Source organism: Lissotriton vulgaris, chromosome 2_2, assembly GCF_964263255.1.
Source record: "Lissotriton vulgaris chromosome 2_2, aLisVul1.2, whole genome shotgun sequence".
Taxonomy (NCBI): Eukaryota; Metazoa; Chordata; class Amphibia; order Caudata; family Salamandridae; genus Lissotriton; species Lissotriton vulgaris.
The window spans coordinates 288,661,620-288,675,329 of NC_141688.1; the positions used below are offsets into that span (position 1 = coordinate 288,661,620).

The following is a 13,710-nucleotide window of genomic DNA, read 5'->3' on the forward strand; positions in this document are numbered from 1 at the left end:
TCTTACGGGAACATGTTTTGGCCTCCTCAGGATGCTCCGTAAGTTCCTTCCTCTGCTCTCAGAAGATCATAGGAAGACGACGGTGCAGGCCTTAATTGGTTCAAGATTGGACTACTCCAACGTCCTATATCTTGGCCTGCCGGAATATTTCCTGCAACGGTTGCAGGTGGTCCAGAACTCATTTTTGGCCTGGATAGGCGAGCCAGAGTCTCCAGTCTTTTGCAGTCACTCCACTGGCTGCCTATCCGGAAGCGGATAGTTTTTAAGGCCTTGACCTTGGCCCACAAGGCTCTCCACGCCTCGGGAGCAAAATATCTCCAAAGGAGGCTTGCCTTTTACCATCCGGCCCGATCTCTGAGGTCTGAATCATTGTTCCTTGCTGTGGTCCCACGAGTAAAAAGGGCTCGCATTGGAGGTCGCTCTTTAAAGCTGTTGGCGCCACTGCTTTGGAATACTCTGCCTCTGGCATTACGCAGCACCTCTAATTTGCTGACTTTTAGGAAGGGCCTTAAAACTTGGCTTTTTGCCCTTTGGTTCGCTCTTCTTTCTTTCTGCTGGGTCCGTTTTATTTTACTGTGTTGTGTTTTTTTTCTGCTACAGGTTGTCAATAAAAGCGCCGGGACAATCTATGGAGTAGCCGTGCGCTATAAAAGACTATACTAACATAACATAACATAACATTGTTTGCAATGGGAGCTCAGCGTGGGCAAGCAGCGACGGACGGGAGGTTGACGGGCAACAGACTGTAAATGCTGGCTACCATGGGGAGATTACGTGATTTTCCAACATTTACGGTGTCCTCGTGAAAGGTGACTGGTGTTAATGTAAAGTGCCCCAATACTTTAGGGTGGTGTTGGCTCTTCATGAAACTGCACCAAGGTGAAAAGCAGAGCCAGGGAAGGAGGGGATCTGTGCCAGACAGTTTAGCCTGAGCAAGCAATGACTGGCAGGAGGTGGACGGGCAGCCAACAGCAAATGCAGGCTGCCATGGGGAGATAAAGAGATTTGCCTGTAATCACAAACTGTGGAACTGAGGACGAAGCTAGGGAGATGATGTGGAATCCTCTTGGGAGAGGATGTGGTGTAAGGGCCACAGCTGCCGACTATGGAACTGGGAAACAGGGTTCAAGTGTTGGCGTAGGTTTAGCATCCTTGATTCTGATGAAAACAGTACATCTCCCAGTGCCTACAAAAATGAATGTGTTCTTGTGTGAAGGAACTGGTGCTGCTCTAAAGAGCGCCAATAGCTTCGGTGTTGGCGCTATATAAAACTGCACAATAAAAGTAACTGGTGCCAATGTAAAGCACTCCAATATGCTCGGGTGATGTTGCTGCTATATACAACTGCACACACAAAACAGAAAGAATAACAGTGTTAGGCTGGTTTACAGAAGTGAACATGAGGAAATACATTGCATCGGCAACCACATTAAAGGGACTACTTTTGCCATGGATACGGAGGGGCAGGCAGACCTTGATGACGTCAAGACCCAGCCAGGCTCTTCTGAAGAGAGTTCAACTTAAGCAACAATGGCGCACGGAAACACGTTCCCAGTGAACGCGGAAAAAGTAAAAAAGTGTCCTAACTGGAGAAATTTGAAGAAATAGAGTCCCACCCTATGAAATGAAAAGCAACAAAGAGAGACATGGCCAGTACAATTATTTTGCACAGGAGAAACTTGGCTATGTGATTACGGCAGAAGACACAGGTACTGTAGAAGGTCTGAAATTCCCTGTGATAACCTATACCTGATTCACTTGAGGTCTGATTTTCCAGTTATAAACCCCATTGCGTGAACTACCACATGTGGTATAAACACGCACAGCCACCTAGTACCTACATGCGTGAAAAATAAATAGAGACTACACGTGTGCCAAGTAATAGTAGCTCCAATCAGCACGTCAGCTATACACTAACAGAATGTTAACCCCGTGTGTGCTTATAACGAGCCCAGCTCGTCATGAGGCACAGTGGAGCGGTACTCATGACGAACAGGGCTCGTCATAACAGCCTCGCCACTCCCCGCGTAGCGAATTCCACGCCTGTGCGGTCGTTCTATGGGAGTGGGTGGAGTCAAGACCCTCCCCCCCTGTACCGCGGGGGAATTACCCTGCGGTGAAGGGGTTAAAAGGCAGAACACCACCACTCACTAGAATGAACAGACTACAATTGGGGTTTAAAGCAGTGACGGGGTTTAGGAGTGATTTGTGGGCGGGACAAGTACTGTAAAGTGTGCGGGGACAAGCAGAGACTGGAGGGAGGAGGGAGGAGAAATTGAAAGCAGCAACGGGAGGGGGGTGATCTGTGGAAGGGGCAGAAGGTCAAGTTAGAGACATAGCTGGTAAAAAGAAAGTAAAGTGTCGGCTCTAAAATGGTCATTAAAACGGTACCAGTGGATGTTTACAAGTGCTTGGTCCAGGCTCTGAGGGGGAGGAATAAACACAAGAGGTATGACCATGCATGCCAGGGACTATTGGCGACAAAGAATATGAGACAGATGATGGAGCGAGCAAATGGGAACCCTGTGTGCAGGTTGAAGCCCACCAATGAAACACATGTCTCTTCGAGACTGCGCATGCCCTATCCAGCTAAGACCTAAAAAAGACCTGAACACAAAGAGCTCAATTGACCCTATAATAGGAGAACTCGCCCATGATTGACGGGCACTCTCCTTTTATAATGATTTTGACCATCAAGGCCCTGAAATCAGTCCTCTCACACACATATTGGAATTAAATGGAAGCTTTCTTTTGATGCCTCACATGACCCCTCTGAAATATTATATTTTCCTCTAAGAACATATTTGACCTCTGTTACTTTTTGGTTAGGTTTGCGCTATACAAATAAAATATACATACATAGAGTAGGGGGGACTGGTGCAAGCTTTAATTACATGGTAGCCCCCCTACCCTACCCCTGCTTGTGTTTCGAAAACATGATGTCCCTTGTGGTGGCTAATTCAGCTGCGGACATGAATCCCATTTACCAGTTCCCCCTATAGTGAGGTGGGGGACACAGGGAGGGGGGGGGGCCTAGGGTTGTTTTCCAGTGTTCCTTCCACTGATGGCTAATGAGTAGGGAGCTCGGGCCGGGCCAGGGATCGCCTTTTCAGCGAAATATCTCTGAAAGTGGCCCATCTCAATTCCAACACACCCAGGGATTGGATGGGTGGAGCACTGTGATCCCCCAGTGCCACCTGGCTGCTGTCCCCGCCGGTAATTAAGAGGAACTGCAGATGGCATCGGCGGACCTACGCCACCCGCCAACACTGCTGACGAGGCCGATCCACTGCCTGCGGCTGCCGGCACCTCCGCACACTACACACGGTGAGTGCGGGTGCTCTCGGAGACGCCCAGCACTTCAGCGAGCCTCGCCTAGCAACTTGCGGTGTGGGAGATTGGAGCGGAGTTAGCGGCTGGTGATGTGCTTCTTAAGGGGTGAGCGCAGCGCTGGATGCATTGGGTCTCTCCACTATCTCCTGTCACGCACCGCCGGATGGTAGACGGTGAGCGGGAGCACTGCTAATCACCCTGGTGTTCCATCAGATGTCCTGGTATTGACGGTCTGGGGCTCCGATGACCTGTCCCCCCACCGGCCTTAAACTCTCCCAGTCAGATGCGCGCTTGCTGAGCACAAGATGGCGGAGTGCTCCTCTGCAGCGCTTGCTGTTTAACGGTGGCTCTGACTTCCCTCTCGTTCATGGATTTTGGCCTGAATTTGTCACTGTTCCCAGCGGGGCAGGCAACGTGTGGGACACTCTTCTATTTCGGTCTCTGTGGTCCCTACCTATTCTGTGGCTCGCTCCAGTTCTCGGCTCTCCTTGTTGCACGGGTCGTCAGCCTGATGCCCTTGTGGGGCTGTGCCTGTGCACACAAACAGCAGCCATTCTTCTGCCCACCCTTGGTGCTGTGACTGCGTCCCCCCCGACCCCACTTAATGGAACTCTGCTCTCATGGTTTTTGGGTCCTGACCTAAGTGCATCTTGCCATCTTGAGATGGTTTCCATCGATGCCCATGACCCGGGTCCTCCATTTTGTGAATTCTTGTCCTTTCCTTTGGTCCATTGAAATCCATTCTTCCGACCTCCAGTCATTTCTCTTTTGCTGCACTGCCTTATCTCTTTCTCCCCCTCAGGTCCCCCTCTCTCCTCTCACCAATCTCAGCCTCCGACTCTTCTCCCCCACCTACCGCTCTCTAACCCTTTTGATTTTTTTATTTCCCTGTTAACTCTGTAAATATGTCACATATACTTGTCCAGCCTAATCGCTAGTAAAATGTAATCCTGAGCAAATCTACTATTTGTATATGTATATATATGTATATAGAGATAACTCTAACCACTAGTATATGTAGTAGACACTTTTACTCATTACCTTTCCTATGTGATTCTTAGAGTTTATCCATTTGTGTCTCTTCCTTGAGTGACTTTACAACTTGTACATTTCCATTTTTTTCTGTTTGTATCTTTTATGTAACTCATTTAATCCTAAATCCTAATGTATCGCAACTGGTTCTTTTGTAAAGCGTTCTGACACCTTCGGGTAATGTTCGCGCTATATCAAATCGCATTAAATAAAAAAAATTAAAAAATAAACTCATCTTGTATAAAGGAGTAACTGACATTTTCCAATTGCTTTGACATTCCTCGCTTAATGGGGTTTTCCTCGCTGGGCTTGGAAGTCACGAGCCGATTGAACCAAGAAATACCCAGAAACTTCACATAGGATGTAAAGGAACGCAGGAAAGATGACTCAGAGAGGCGCTCTCTACTGACATCAGCTGTGACTTCCAAGTCACGAGAATGATTCATGACGAGCCCAGTTCAGCCTTTCACCCTTTTATTATTTTTTACAGAGTTTTATATAGCGCGAACATGACCCAGTATCGGGTATCAGAGCGCGTTACATAGCACCAGTTGCATTACATGAGGATACATTCATATTTTTTAGGCACAGGAAGATTAAGTGATTTGCCCAGAATCACCCTGCAGCGGTCGATAGTAATGTGGTACCGTTAAACTGGGGTATAGTGACTGTTTTATATGTAGCTCTTAGAGACGGCAGAGCTCGAGTATTCGGCGCTACACCAAAATAAAAACCATTATTACTAATGAGAACTTCCTGCTGGGTTTGTACAAAGCTCCCAAGAAGCTGTTGTGATGCGTGACTCAGCAAGGTCTGTGTTAGCCAACAGCATTTGGGATACTACATTTAGGATGTTGAGTCATAACTGTACTGCTATAAAGTTAAACTACAAGATCCAGAATGCATTGTGCCGTTGGACTGACACAACGTGGCTGTACTTGGCATCTGTGGGTGGTGCATATATTCTATCAATTGGGTTCTGCACTGTATTGGTTGGGTGTAGAAGTGTTCCCTTGTGTTTCTCATAGTTTCCAAAATACGTCTGCAGAATGTAAAACTCTCAGGGGGGGCATGGGACCTCATGGCCCCTCTGCTGAGTCCCGGCGTCGGATCGACATCCTGTGATCCCGGGCTAACCACGTACTCCACCTGTGCCTTACAAACCATGTGTCCTTATGTAAAGTTATCTGGTGCTCGGATAAAGCGCTCCAATGCCTTTGGATCAATATCAATATCTAATGTTGCAAAAAAAAAAAACGTAATGTTCGCCTTGTTTTAACCAACAGCGTTTACAAGTAAAGTCTGTTTAAAAAATAAATAAACGAGGGTGTAAAAGGCGCCCTCTTCCCTGCGAGCACCTGGTGCACAAGCAGAGAGGTTTTAGCAGCCTCCTGATGCGGAAGGGTTAACCCGGTGCTCCCCAGAGCAGCCACCAGGGGGAGGTGCGGCGTGCGAGGGAGGGAAGGAGGCAGAGAAGGAAGGAAGGAGGGAGGGGAGAGAGTGCACCGAGAGCGCCACTACAGCTGAAGGCGGCCCAGGCACTCACATCTCCCGATCGGATCTCTGCTGCTCTCGGGGTCTAGGAGCCGGGGTACGTGTGCAGGTGAGTGACCCCCAGACTCTGCCAGGGCGGGGGTGGGTGCGACCCGGGCTCGGGGGCGCTAGGAAGTTTGCAAAGCGCTATCTGCCTGCGCACAAAGGGGCCCTTGTGCGCTGGGGAGTCCGGGCGCCGAGGGCAGTCTCGCCCAGGATGGCACCGGGAGGGGGGCTTGGCACATGCCCGGCCTCTGCGGGTGGTTCAAGGTGAGTGTGCGGGGTTCACCCCGGTGGCTGTGTTTTTCCACGGGCGCTGCGGGTCTATGAGACTCGCCGGGTGCCCCGGGGTGGAGGGAAGCGCACAGACTCCTTCGTGAGAACTTTACAATAAACTTCAAAACTTTCGAGAGAGTTTGGGGACGGAAGTAGTCTCTGCTTCCCCGGCTGCCGCCCGATCAGATGCGGTGTCCTAGATGCGTGGTGTGATTTTCTGTTTCAGTCTCTCTTAAAAACATGGCAGTTATTTAGTCGGGGAGCGCGGGGCACCCCGTGCCCGGTTTATGATGCAACCAGGTTCTCTCTTGCGCTTTCTCACAACGGGGTGTGTGTGTGGCTCTCGGTGGTGTTTAGATGTGTGTTCACAGGGTGGCACACAGGATCGAGTGCTGAGCCTGTGCTGTAACACGTACGCTTCCTGAGAAGTTGCCCGTTCCGGTTCTTTGTTGCCTGTATGATGAGTTGGGCACGAGGAATTAAATCATTTACTTCGGCGAGCGTGGCTTTAATAGCGCCTACATGTCTTCTTCCTGCTGCTTGGCAACGCTATATTAAGTATGCTGGTATCTCTGCTGACTTAAGTTGTGTCCCAGATTCCATATGGTCTCCAGATGTACACCTGACCTGCGCCAATAGGCTCGGACCCGAGGCGAGGTTGGTGGGGAGGCCTGTATGGGTGGCGTAGAGTGGATCACACCTTTTAAAGTTTGGAGCTTTAACGTAAGACATCGGTGCAGTGCATTCTGGGAGGTGTAGTCTTGATTAACTGCAATTGGACCAATACACATGATAACAATGGAATGTAAGAGCAGAGTCCAGGACTGGACCGTGGTGGCCTGGGAACCCGGAGTCACCTGGCCACCCTAGCAGTGTGACACGCCCTCGTGTGGGACGTGCTGCAGTTTGCTCTCCCTGGTCAGCTAGAGGCAGGAGGGAGTGACCTGTGAACAGCTGGCGCCAGTCGTGACATCCCTGTGTCCAGAGGTGCCGTGTGCAGACACACAGGGCCCATGCATGCCTCCACACCTGACACTTGTTACTCCAACCCAGGGCCGTCCTCCTACTAGTCTTATACGACGCCGACCAGCTCCACACTGAGCTGCGCGTGTCTCTGATTGTTTCAGGCCTTTGAGAGATGAGTGACGTGTAAAGTCCCCTATGATGGGGATGGGTGGGCGGGGCGAAGATGTGTTTACTCTTGGGATGTTCTTTGGAATGCCTCCATCAGTAGTGGGCATCGCCGGTATTCTGGGCTGATATCATATGTATAAAATGTCATATTTGCAGCTTCCTGACGTCATACTCTTCCTACTTGCCTGCCTCAAGTGCAATCCTTGTATCTTGTAGAGTGCGCACACATACACACAGAAACAAAAGTACCATATTATGTGTTTTTATAAAGTTTTATAACTGTATAGTGTATACTTTTATGGTTGTAACAAACAAAATAAAGTTTTAATGACTGACATTTGTTTTCAAATGTCCCCTGACTGTCCCGATTCTCTTCCTCTCTGATCTCATTTCTCTCTCAAACATGCACAATATCGGGCAAACACGGACACATAAGCAGACAAATGCACAAAAGGTTCACTTCGGAGAATTCCTTAGTTACTTGGCAGCGCCAGCGACAGTGCAAATGTGATTGACAGGGCAGGGCCTGGATGGGGCCTGCTCTGTCAGACACAGCAGGACGGTGAAACTCCCAACATCCGGTGCATAATGCAAATGAGCCGCTGCTGAAGGGTTCAGGGTGGCTCAGCTAAGGGCTAGAGGCGCTTTGGAAGTCAGAGTGCCCTACAGATCTGCACCACTTTAACTGCCTGGAGCTCAGCAGCAATGAGCAAACATTTCATGCTGGTACTCTTCTCGGTAAAAATGAGAAGTGCCGGTCCTGAGCACCTGGGGGTACCGGCCCATTTAAAGCACTGGGCCCAGGAAAGACTTATCTCTCTTTCTCTCTTTCTCTCTTTCTCTCTTTCTCTCTTTCTCTCTTTCTCTCTTTCTCTCTTTCTCTTTCTCTCTTTCTCTCTTTCTCTCTTTCTCTCTTCTCTCTTTCTCTCTTTCTCTCTTTCTCTCTTTCTCTCTTTCTCTTATATCCTAGGGACCCATCCAGGGTTCTGATTCCCCTGGGATCCACAGACCTCTCACACCTCCCCTCTCGGGGATTGCACGGCACACCAGGAGCTGAAGCCAGCCGTAGTCCTGACCAGTGCGCATAAGGCCGCCCACCAGACCGCATAGGCCATCCTCCGAGGGGCGCTGCAGAGCGCGGCGGTCCTGGTGATGCTGTCGGATGCGGGGAGCTGTCTCTTTTTCTCATCAGATCTAGGGGTGTGTTAGGTCAGCGCCCAGATACCCTTAGTGGTGACAGTGTAGCGCTTTATAAATGCTGGTTGATTGAAGGTAGGTTGGAGCTGCCACCTCCATCCACTGTCAGTCGAGGGTCACGGGCAGGTCATGTGACACCTTAAGGAGCCTTGTTTACACATAAACCTAGGAGCTGAGGCACGTTGGGTAATCCTCGGTGCGAGTGCCGGAATGCAGGGGGGATCCAGCTGGATCCCTCCGCTATTCTGGAGCCAGATCAGGGTTCTAACCGGGCCCTGTGGAATCTGCTGAGTGTTCTGGTGTGATTCGCAGACACCGGGCGCGTCCAGCATCGCCCGCATGTTGTCTGTCTTTCATTTCTGGTCAGCAGCAGCTGCTTGTCGGTGGCAAAAGGGTTTTAATATTTTCACTACCAGCTGGACCCAAAACAACGGCCTGATTTAAAGGTCCATCAGCCCTCCTTTTGTTGTATTGTATTGTATCAGCATTTATAAAGCGTGCTGTAACCCTACAGGCATCCTGGGCCTAGCGGGTAAGCTGCGGAGCTTCCAGTGGCTTCCTGGCTGGGAGCTGTCTGGAGCCTCGCACCTAGAAGCCAATCCGATACAGGGTAACAAAGGCGCACAGCTTGTATTATGACAAGCCGAGATTTGGGGGAGGTAAGCTTTACGCGTTAGTCAATTGTGCACTGCAAGAATGTCAGATGTGTTGTCTGTACGAGCATTCACAAAAATAACAATTTGAGCACCAACTATAATTTTGGATCTATTTATTTTGTAGCGCTACTCATCCAGGTGTGCGAGCTCTTTACATCACACGCGCACCTTATACATTAAGTCATAAAAGTGTGTGTTTCAATGTATATACCATAAGACAGTGAGGGTTTCAAGGTGTAGGAGTCGCGCTTCCTCTTTACAGGTAGGGTTACCTGTTAGAGCGCGTGGCCGGAATAAACAGTCAGGATTTAAAACATGACGCAGTGCTTAAGGTTGTTTGTACTAATAGGACTTAATTATGACCTAAAGAAACCTTTTTAGCAGCCTTAAAATAAAAAGAATTTGAGAAAAACTAAGGTTCTAAACCCAGGTCTTGCATTTTGCAAGCAGTGCCTTGATGCCGGCTCATAGCTCACTGTGCTATATTTACAGGATTGGAATTTATGTAGACAAGTAATGAAAGGATCTGTGTCAAAAGCAGTAACCCACTTATCTGCCTTCGTAAAATAAAGAGCTGCATGTCTAACATGAGTTGTGCAGAGGAGGCCCATTACTTCTATACTTTGAGTCAAAACTGTGGCTAGATAAAACACAGATTTCTCAGGCAGTGTGTTAACCAGGGCTTTAAGTGGGCTAGGTCCAGGGCACGAGTCGGGGATACACGTGTTCCACAACGTCCACCCACTCTTTTCACAGGGTGGAAGCCGTCCCCCTGCTAAGAAGTTGGACCCCACAGATATGTTGTACTTGTCCCAGTGTCATTTTGAAACACAAGGACACGTTCATCAGCTCCTGCAGGTTGTCTGCTCTCGGTTCCCAGAGGCAACGTGGAGGCTTTTAATCCAACCTCCAACTGGGCCGAAGTTGAGGGGCCATCAGGCCTCCTTTTGATCCAGTATGTGGCGGGAGGCACCCTGGAACATCACAAATGCATGGGCGAGAAAATAAAAGCACACAGCTTTTCTCTTCACAGATACTAAAAGATGCTTGCCTTTTACTTTGTTATATAAAGGTGCAAGCACAGTAAGAATGTCAGATGGGTTGATCTGTCTCAGTATTTACAAAAATACCAATTTATAGCACTATTTTATAGTGCTACTAATCCCAATGCAGAGTTTAAGAGCGCTTTACGTAACATACACATTATCCATTCCAAATAAATCATGTAAGTGTGTAAATCAATGTACAGATGTTACATGAGACAGCCAGAGTTACAAGGTGTAAGAATCACATGTCCTTCATAGCTTACTGTGCTATATTACAAGGATTACAATGTATTAACTGCAGGTAACAAAAGAATCTCTGTGTTCAAAGCAGTAATCTATTTACCTATCTACATACAATAAAATCTGTGATCTGCATGTAGCATGATTTGCTTTGCTGGAGACAACTTAAAAAAACAAAACACATTTGATTACCTTTTTTAGTTGGCAAGTGTTATAACATATACATATCAGAGCATCACTTCCTGTGATGCCACGTGGAATGTCACGCGTCGTGACGTCATGTGCTTTGATAGCACGTGTTATGATGTCAGTTGCATACTGCCTGACTTGGTCAGTCCCCGCCCCCCACCCCCTTGTTTTTTTAGGACTTTAGCCCGGCCCAGAGTTTTTTAAAGGGGACCTAGAAACGGGTCTCTATCGGGCTCTGTTGCGTACCCTGGTACAGCGTGATACCCATGCGACCCTCAGTGCATAGACAGGCCTTGTGGTTGACACAAGACACCTGATGCCAACAGGCGCTCCTCGTGCTCAAGGAGGCCTGGGGCCGCAGGCCTGCCTCGCACCCATCATTCTCTGTGTGTCTTGAGTGGCTGTGGGTGTGGCGAGTAAGTGCCCGAGCAGAGATGAGTCCATATTCATACGGAGTCTTAGCTGGATTCCCAGGGCCACACATGGCGTGAGGATGTGTGTGTGTTAATTACAGAGCGCTGCTCCCTGGGTTATCCGAAATAGACTCTTTCGCAGTCGGGGCCCTTGCTTGGCTATTTAGGGCCCAGCTAGGTGACTCCTGCCGGGGCGTGGTGATACCTCGATCTGACCTCTACCTGCGATCGAGCCTAATCAGTAACAGTACTGTAGCCATCCTTGCTTAGTGTTCTCAAGAAACCTGTGTCCGACAGCTACAACTGAATACACTGGAGGCTTACCAATGCCTTAAAAGTTTTTCTCTGCCGGTTGAAGGCAATGAACGTTCCTAAATTGGACTGAGGTCATAAGGCCACTCATCATTGGCCTAAGGCCTCATTTGTAGGGTCAACATCGGCCAACTGGCACGCTTTGCGACTTGACTCTTTTCTGGAGTTAATATATGTTGATATACAATTCTAGCCTCCTTGCATTGCCCTGAAGAAGCCCTTGTGAAGGGTGAAACACATTGGCTGTTTTCCACATGCATACAAGGGACTTTTGAAAATAAAAGACTGGCAACAAAAATTTACGTCTGCAGATTGAACTTTGCTTTAATGTACACTGTAATTTGCAGATTCTGTGTGTTGCTTCTCGTCATCCTTTTGTTTGGGTTCTGGTTGCCTCTGCGTGGACTTGTGGGCGTGTTTCTCTGCGTGAATCTTGGCATGGCTCTGTGTCTGTTAACGTGTGTTTGTCACAAATGTGTTTGGATCTGTCTGTTTCTGTCGGCCTGTGTGTCTCTCTAAATGTAGGCCTATGTGCGAGTATGTAGGCATGTTTGTTAGGTGTCTTTTGGAAGTTTGCCTGTTTCTGAATGTTGTTCGTCTTTGTGGCATTATCTGTTTGTCGGCCTGTGTGTCACTAAACGTAAGTGAAGTGTGTATTTTTTGTGTGTTTTTTGCATGTTTGCTTGTCAGCGTGTGTGCCTGTTTCTGTACATGTGCCTCTGTGTTGTTCTGACTGTGTCGGTTTCTGTTTGTCTGTGTGTAAATGTGTTTTTGCCTGTTTCAATCAATCGGTTCTTGTAAAGCGCCAATTATATCCCTGAGGGTATCCCGGCGCTGGGTTTAGTCGAAGAGCCCGGTCTTGAGAGCCTCGGTATGTGTGTGTCTCTGTCCGCTGCTGTGTGTGAGCCCTGGCTGCATGTTTGCAGATGCTAATGAGCGTCCCCGGGGTGTTGCACAGGCCTCCACTTGCTGGGCTCGCTGTGGGAGGGGCTGTGTCCCAGAGCTGAACTCTGAACACTGCTGCACACACTGTGTCACTGTGTGTGTGTGTGCGCACTCTTAAGCTGCGTAAGGCCTGCCTCTGAGCGCCAGGGTGTTTACTGGCTGCGTTTTCTTGCGTACAAGAGGCCTCCACGTACCACACCTGCTGTGACGTGTGCGTTATGTAAGACGTCTCACACTCCGAGACGCGCTTACTTGGGAGTTTCCACACACACAGTGGTTGTGTGTGTAGTGCTGCAGGCTTGTGCTTCTAAAGCTTATGGCGTCCTTCTCCTGTCTTTAACACGTAACCACTTTCAGGACATTGCGCACACCACGTGTGCTCTATGGAGGGGTCGAAGTGCATTAAACAAGTTTGGGAACTGTAATGCTGTGGGGATGGGGGAGTGAGCCTGGGGGCAGGTTCAAAGGCGTAGCTACATTAAAAACCCAAAATATTCTTTAACCTTTTTTGATGTATCACCTTCAAGTAACCGCATATAAAATTAGACGCAGCTTAAATGAAAAATAAAAACAACTTAAGTCAATCCGTGGGAAACGCGATATTGAACATCATGAAACCTCTGAGTTAATGCACTGAAGGGGTGAGTGTGTGTAACCAAAGAACCATCCTGGGTGGTGGAGTTTGTGTTATGTATAGTGCTACGAGGTCCCATTCTGTAACAGAAAGCACTATGACTGTTCACCTCATCATTTCAAGCTTGCATACACACAGTAAAAAAATAGACTGATACAAAATGCGTCAAGTTTTAAGATAAAAAAAGTGCTTTTCAAGATATACATTTTTAGTCCTACCCAGATTGTACATTGGGCATTTTTTTAAATAACTATCCGTTAAAGTACACCCTTCAGCTGGAAGCTCCCTTGCAATATCCCTCCACAACATGGGACCCGGATCCCCCAGCATGCTCCCCGCTCCCTCCTTATAACCTGACAACCCACATGAGAATCAACAACAGAGATTTGTGTGGGTGTAAAACGGCCATGTTTAATATTTTGACATTTCATAAACATGACAAGGCATTTCAAAAATCATTACATACAGTTATCAACACCATTTTATTCTTGACTTCCTGATCTTCTTCCGCCAGATTAAGATTCTAATCCTCCAGCACTAAGGGGGCTTCCGGCTCCCCTCTTCCATGACGTGCATCCACGCGAGGTGGAACCCACCTGCGCCCCATGAGGAGTGGGCTCCCAACCTCTGATCCTTGTCCGCCTTCTCCAGGGCCCACCCTCCGACCACCAGGCTGACAGGAACCCAGGAGGCTCGTAACCTGTCGCCCTAGCCTCCCCAGCCGGGGCCCTATTTCACAGCGGAGAGTTTACCGTCTCCCCCCTCAGTGC

The 13,710-nt window shown here is 48.7% G+C and overlaps 1 protein-coding gene across 1 annotated transcript in view; it reads left to right on the forward strand.

Moving 5' to 3' along the window:
• The first annotated feature begins 5,736 nt into the window (after positions 1-5,736).
• Positions 5,737-13,710, forward strand: part of CD82 (CD82 molecule) — a 173,640-nt gene continuing 165,666 nt past the window's right edge. Inside the window, exon 1 of the mRNA XM_086959611.1 lies at positions 5,737-5,968. The gene's annotated coding sequence lies outside the window, so the exon portion shown is untranslated. The remainder of the gene's footprint in view (positions 5,969-13,710) is intronic.